Consider the following 7,601-nt stretch of genomic DNA (forward strand, 5'->3'; position numbering starts at 1 on the left):
ACAGGTGGAGCAGGAACAGAGCCGGAGAACGCGGGAGGGAGAAGTCCGTGAATTTGGAAGAAATGCGCCACACCTCAGACCAGAAATCTGACAGCTGCGGGCAGTCCCAAAAGATGTGTAAAATTGTGCCCACCTGGCCCCCACATCTCCAACACAACGGAGAGACCGCAGGGATCATTGCATGCATTCTGGAAGGCACCCTATACCATCGCGACAGGACCTTAAATCCCGCTTCCTGAAATCTGCTAGCCATGGAGGATTTATGTGTCATAGTAAACAGACGGTCCGTCTGCTCCGCAGTAAATGTGAGACCTAAGTCCCTCTCCCAGCTACTCAAGTATAAAGGTGTGGTAAGAGTAGATGGAGAGATCAGCAGCGCATAAAGTCTGGACAATGAGTAACGCACTGTGGCCGTGCCCCTGCATAAGAGTTCGAAAGGGGAGCTATCTTGTGAGTATGCCTGTGGGTTAGGTAGGGATGTAATTAAGTGTCTTAACTGGGTGACCTGCCAAGAAGTAAAGGAGATGGGTTCTGACAAAGATGCCAGCTGTGAGCCGGTCATCCATGCCGAATCCTGTATAAAATTGGCGGCGTAGCCCTTACCCGCCCTCAGCCAGTGTCGGAAGGGCCCCCCTCCTGTCCCGGTGGAAATGCAGGATTGCCCAAGATAGGAAACAAGGGTGAGGGGAACGGAAAGATCTCTTTCCGAGGGAAGAGCCGGGACGCGACTGCCAGCGTGGGCCCTATTGTCGGATGCGTTCGTGCCGAGAGGGGGACGTGTGTGCCCAACCAGGGCAATGACTGCAACAGAACCTTAAAAAAGGTCTGTTCCATGGACACCCACTGTTTGACCTCAGTGTGTCTAAACCAGTCCAATATTCGTGCCAAATGTGAGGCCTGGTGATAGGAGACAAAATCCGGGAGACCAATGCCACCGTCACACTTGGCATGAAAAAGCATGGACCGAGCAATGAGTGCTGGTTTCCCCACCCATATGAATCTGTGGAGTAGACACAACAGGGCTTGGAAGAAAGGGCGTGGGACGTGTACCGGCAAGGCCTGAAAGAGATACAGAATCCGTGGCAGAATGTTCATCTTAAATATGGCACATCTACCAAACCAAGTGACTGTTCCTGTTGTCCAGGAATCCAAGTCGCTCTTCACACATTGAAGAAGCGGAGGGTAATTCACCGCGTAAAGGCGAGATAGATCTCCGGTCAGCCGGACCCCTAGGTTTTTAAGGGAATCCCTAGCCCACTTAAAGGAGAAGGAATCCGACAGGTCATCCACCAGGGACTGTGGCAACAAGATGTTGAGAGCCTCCGATTTCTGGTAATTGATCTTGAAGTTAGAAAGTTTCGAGTATCTACTCAGCTCCGCCATCAGGTTGGGCAAGGAGACTCTAGGGGCGGTGAGAAAAAAGAGCAGGTCATCCGCATAAGCGGCGACCTTGTGGGACTGTCCTCCCAAAGATACACCCGCTATGTCTGGGTTGGAGCGAATATGGCACAAAAAGGGCTCCAAACACATGATGAAAATTAAGGGGGACAAGGGACAACCTTGCCTCGTGCCGTTCGAGATAGCGAGCGAGGAGGAGAAGTGGCCGTTCACCTTAACCTGTGCCGTGGGGGAGGAGTAGAGACTCGAAATCCACTGCATCATATGTGAGCCCAGCCCCACATGCCGCAATGTAGCCAACATAAAATCCCAGTTGACTCTGTCGAAGGCCTTCTCCGCATCCGTAGAGAAGAAGCAAGTGGGCAGGGCCGTGGTGGCCGCCTGATACATCAGGTTAATTGCCCGCATAGTGTTATCTCGAGCTTCCCTTAACAGCATGAAGCCCACCTGGTCGTTATGTATCACATTATGTAGTAGTGGGGTCATCCTATGGGCCAGAATCTTAGCAAACGGCTTCAGATCTACATTTAACAACGATATGGGACGATAATTCTGGCACATGGATGGATCCTTGAATGCGTGTAGGAAATTAGGGGAGAGCAGTTCCGAACAGGCCTTATAATAATGTAACGGTAACCCGTCCGGGCCAGGTGCCTTCCCCATTGGCGAGTCCTTCAGTGCCCAGGACCACTCCTCCGGGGAAATAGGAGCCTCCAGTACAGCAATAGCCTCCTGGGGAATACATTTCATCCCTGAGGACCGGAGATACGAATCAATCCTCTCCAAGTGGCCTCCTCCACCCGAGGAAGGGGGGGGCCCAGGAAGATTATAAAGAGAATGATAATAGGCACGGAAGGCCTCCGAGATGTCATCTGGAAGCTGCAGACGCCGATTGTGTGGGGCTTGTACCTGAGGGACATAGGTGCGCGCATACGTGTTTTCCTTAATGCCCTTGCCAGAGTCTTACCAGGTTTATTTCTGAACTCGTAGAAGTGCCATCTGCATTTAACTAAGGAGGCCCTATCCTTGGAAAGACAGAGAGAGCGAACCTTCTCTCTCAGCTGCCCCAGTTCCGCCCCTACCACCCGATCCTGGGAAACCTTATGTGACTGTTCCAACCTGTGTATGCAGTTCAGGAGGTCCCTGAGGTGAGCCGTCCGTTCCCTCTTTAATTTGGCACCAATACGAATGAAGGAACCGCGCACCACACATTTATGTGCCTCCCAAATGCAAAGCGGGTCAACCGCCGGGGAGGCGTTAGTAGTAAAATACTCTGCGAGATCTCTTTGGATGTCCGAGACCACCGTCGAGTCCTGCAGGAGCGATTCATTGAAACGCCACTGCCAGGAGCGAGGGCGGTTCGTTGGCAAGGTAAGGGAGAGAGTGATAAGAGCATGGTCAGAGAATGTGATGTTATCTATGGAGGCAGATGCGAGGTCAGGAAGGTGGGAGTGACGTAAAAATAAGTAATCTAATCTGGAGTATGAGTTGTGAGGAGCCGAGAAGAAAGTGTATTCCCTGGTTGAGGGATGCATGAGCCGCCATATGTCGACCAATTGGTGCTCATGCAACAGCCAACGCAAACGACGGTGAGCCGCTCTGGGTAAGGACGAGTGCCCTCTTGAGGAGTCTAACGTGGGATCCAAAGGGGCATTCAGATCTCCCCCAATATCAGAGTGCCTTCCAGAAAGTCATCCAACGCTACCAAAACCCTCTCTAGAAATGCAACACGACCAGTGTTAGGGATATAGTACGAGGCCAGTGTGAACAAGGTGTTAGCCAGTCCACCTTTCACGAAGAGATACATGCCTGCTCCATCAGTGCGTGTCTCCAGATGCTCCCAGGGAAGGGAGCGTGAAATCAGGATGGAGACCCCCTTAGTCTTGGAATCCGGGGATGTACTATGATAACCCTCCGTGAAGTTGGAGTCGGTAAGTTTCGGTATGTTGTCGGCCCGCAAGTGGGTCTCCTGTAGAAATGCTACTTGCGCTTTTTTCTTCCAGAGGAGACGGAGACTGGAGGACCTCTTTTCTGGGATATTCAGACCCTGCGCATTCAGGGAGACAATGGTTATGGCAGACATATTAGGAGAGGTAGAGGAAGACAGAGGGGAAAAGGGAAGAAGGAGAGAAAGGAAAAGAAAAAGACCCCTTCACGGGGACACAAAGTTCCGGAGCAATGGGACCGCACTACCCCTCTACTTGCGGAGTACAAAACCCCTCAACAACTGGTCGTGGGCTGTGTCGCCCTCAGAAGGAAATACCTTCCGACCGCGACACAGCTACACGGGACCCTAGTGGGGAACAAAGAATGGCAGCGGAGTCACAGACACAATTCCTCAAAAATGATAGCAGTAAAACTAGCAATAACAAATGAAGCTGTAAATGAAGTAATCATCATTGACCATTCAGAGGACCAACAAGTTCACCGCCGGCCGGGAGAAAACTGCACGCCACACAAGTAGGAGTACAAGAAATCTGCGAGGCTGCAAACGGAGCCTTTATTTATACCTTCACACTTTCAATTAATACACAACAACCAATCAGATAATGACAACTGTAGATTACATACGTCCAATGTTACTTCTACATTTGGTAACTCTTTCCTTCCCAGCTACAAATACATCTGGAATATCTCATGATCTTGACAAACCTAAACTTCGGAGTCTGACACACCAAAATATTTAAAACAAAATATCTTTATTAAATACATATTAAAAAATATAACATGAATTAAAAACAGAGATGAATTCCACAGTACAGAAAAGACCCCCAGACGAAGGCTTCCGGGCCGAAACGCGCGTCGGGGTGACGCCAGTGAGGGTGACCTGTTCCAAATGGGTATGAGCTCCGTTCCCAGCATGTGTTCACCTTCAGCAATATGAGTCTTGTATTTAGACTATCACCATGGGTAGAGGTTGTTTGCATCTATGGCTGATAACACAGCCACAGCTTTGATTTTGTTATTGTGCCCTTTACCTATGGGGTCCAGCTGAGCCATTCAGTTATGTGCGTATTTTGTGTGCATAGTATGGACATTGTTTCCTTTGTCTGGCTCTTATCAGGGGCCCTGACATTGGTATACACGCTGTAATTCACATTTATTCTGATTCTACCGGTTGTGTAGAGAGTTATACTGAGCTGTTCTGCTGTTGAATAGCACCTCTCTTTTCTGCTGCTAAAATAATAATTTTTGTTCTTTCATGCTGGCTATGTAATAGAATATGCACATCATATAAATGTAATATACTACTGATGTACCTTTGCATTTCTGTAGCTTAACAGTGTCGCCCATTACCCATATTTTTGGATATAATATATACGTGTGATCTGGTTGTCTTTTCTGTACTGTGGAATTCATCTCTGTTTTTAATTCATGTTATATTTTTTAATATGTATTTAATAAAGATATTTTGTTTTAAATATTTTGGTGTGTCAGACTCCGAAGTTTAGGTTTGTCATTTATTCAGCGGGTTCACCGTTATTACCATGCCTTATTCCCCATAAACTAATATGTACTGGGTCATAGTTGTGACTTGAATAAATGTATCCGGGGATAACCTTTGTGGTGTTCTTCATATAGGTTTACTACTATCTCATGATGTTATCTACATCCATGTGTCGGGGGATGTTATGCTTTTCAATACAATCTTTCATACAGAATTTTGACGATGGGGGGGATGTATTATAATTTTAAAAAAACGTACATATCTCTTAAATGGTTAATTGCAGCTTTTTTCTTAATGAATATACATTATATACGTATTAATCTCACAACATCAATGTCCACACATGTTCAACCCAGGCAGGAGGTAGATATTGGTGCATTTTGTCAGATATATGGGCCCCACACTTTATATTGTGTCCTGGCCTCTAATATTTTACTATAGTGTTATATGAGCGGTTGATTGGTTGTAAGAATTGGGATAGCGGTTCACTATGGAATCATTGCTCATTCAGACAGCCGTAATGTGGCCACATTTCTGCGCCCGTATTACGTCCGTGGGTTTAATGAAAATGCCAGCATTAGAACCCCAGGACGTAAGATAAAAGAGCCACAGGCGGGTTTGGACTTCTGATGGTAATAAGGCCGCAAACACGTGGCGATATTACCGCCGTCTGCATGTCCTTAGCGCGTCATCACAGCCAACAAGTGAAGCCCGGACTCTGTAGCCACGAAGTATAGGGCAGATAACAACCAATCACAGCTTTCTGTACAAAACAAGGTGCCCATCTGTAGCCCCACCCACTGCTGCAAACTACTGAACCGAAAAGTGCCGCAGAATATGTTGGCGCTATACAAATAAAGATTATTATTAATATTATTACTGGCTGAATGATCCACTACTTCCTGTGATGTCACCTGTCTCTGGGCAGATTTGTCCTTCGATGATGGTTCCTCACAGCTACTCCCCCGATATCTTTATACAACCATCATATACACATAATGCGGCATGAAGGGGCTCGGTGAAGGTGGCAGTGAAGGTGTGTAAGTGTCTGATGGGGTCACACAGCTCATAAAAGGACAATTGCCCGGCCTCATAATCCAGATATATCCTGAATCTATTACTGAAGATCTGGTGAGGTAACGGGATCTCTTTACTGTCATGTCTCGCTGAACACTGATAATTATACAACAGCTCTCCACCCAAACACCAGGACTTGTTATTATCTCCAATGTATGACTGACTCCCCCTCCTGTCTATACTGGGGTAACACATCCCGACCCTCCACCAACCTGATCCCCCGATCTCCACATTCCAGTAATGTCGCCCTGAGGAAAATCTCCTGCCGCTTATCACCTGATTATAATCCTGGAATCTCTCTGCTGTTTCTGGATGATTCTGGATTATATTTGTCCAGGTTGCTGTTTTCAGGTCGTCTGATATAAAGATATTATTATGAGCTGTGTTTACATCCAGTGATATGTCTACAGGATCCTCCACAGAGAAGATTACATTTATATCTCGTATTATATCGGATAATGTGTGTGATATGTGCGAGATCCACTCCACACCCCGATCACCCCCATCATGTCCCCCCGTGTCCTCATCCCCTCCCCCCTCCTCAGGACCATACAAGTCACCTGTGTCTGGTCCCTGTAGGACAGTCAGTGGATCAGTTATGTTACACAGTTCCTCAATGTCCCTCATCTTCCTGGACAGCTCGTCCTTCTTTATTTCCAGCTTCTGGATCAGATCTGAGACTGATAGTGACACCTGCTCTTCTTGCCTGGAGATCTCACTCCGGACCCTCTTCTCCAGGTCGTACACCCGTCTCCTGATGTCTATAAACAGGGCAGTCACTATCTTCTTCTGCAGCTGCTTTTTCTTGAGTTTTTCTCCTGCGCTCCTCCAGACTCTGGACTCTTTCCTCCGTCTTCTCTCTCTTTGTGCTCAGCTTCTGCAGAACATCTTTCAGTTTCTTCTTCTTCTTCTCAGAGGCCTCATCCAGCATCTCTACCTGATGACCCCGATGTTCTCCGGCCAAACTACAGGACACACAGATACAAGCAGCGTCCTCAGTGCAGTAATATTCCACGATCTTCTTATGGATGGAGCATTTCTTGTTCTCCAGGGAAGTGCCGGGTTCGGTTAGGACGTGTTCTGCTGCCTTGCTGTGAACTCTCAGATGATTATCGCAGAGAGAAGCTTCACACAGCAGACAGGATTTAACAGCAGGTACAGGAGAATGAATACAGTAAGTGCAGAAGATCTTGGTTTCGTCCTGATGTTGCCGAGTAGACTGGATATTCTCCACCACGTTACACAGAGTTATGTTCTTGTGCAGTGCAGGTCGCTCCAGAAACTTTGCTCTACAATCAGGACAGGAATAAACTCCGGACCCGTCCTGTGTATTCAGGACCTGATCAATACAGACCTGGCAGAAGTTGTGTCCACATCTCAGGGTTACAGGATCTGTATAAAGGCTCAGACAGACGGAACATTCCAGCTCCTCTCTCAGACCAGCAGACACCATCACTACAGCAGAAGGAAAAAGTCAAAGTGTGTAATGCTCAGAGACCTGCAGGTGTGATTAATATGATTATCACATAGGGCGAGGTCAGGCTTGTCACGGAGAGGCAACCTAAACGTGAACCATAAGGGAACATAGCACCCAAAAGGAAATATGCAAAAAATAGAAAATTTTTATTAAATACAATGACATAATACAGAGTAAAACGATGGATCATACAAGGAGATA

The 7,601-nt window shown here is 47.3% G+C and overlaps 1 pseudogene; it reads right to left on the reverse strand.

Moving 5' to 3' along the window:
- Nucleotides 1-4,831: 4,831 nt before the first annotated feature.
- LOC142750817 (E3 ubiquitin-protein ligase TRIM21-like) lies at nt 4,832-7,376 on the reverse strand (annotated as a pseudogene).
- Between the last annotated feature and the right edge of the window lie 225 nt (nt 7,377-7,601).

Source organism: Rhinoderma darwinii, chromosome 3 (genome assembly GCF_050947455.1).
Source record: "Rhinoderma darwinii isolate aRhiDar2 chromosome 3, aRhiDar2.hap1, whole genome shotgun sequence".
Taxonomy (NCBI): Eukaryota; Metazoa; Chordata; class Amphibia; order Anura; family Rhinodermatidae; genus Rhinoderma; species Rhinoderma darwinii.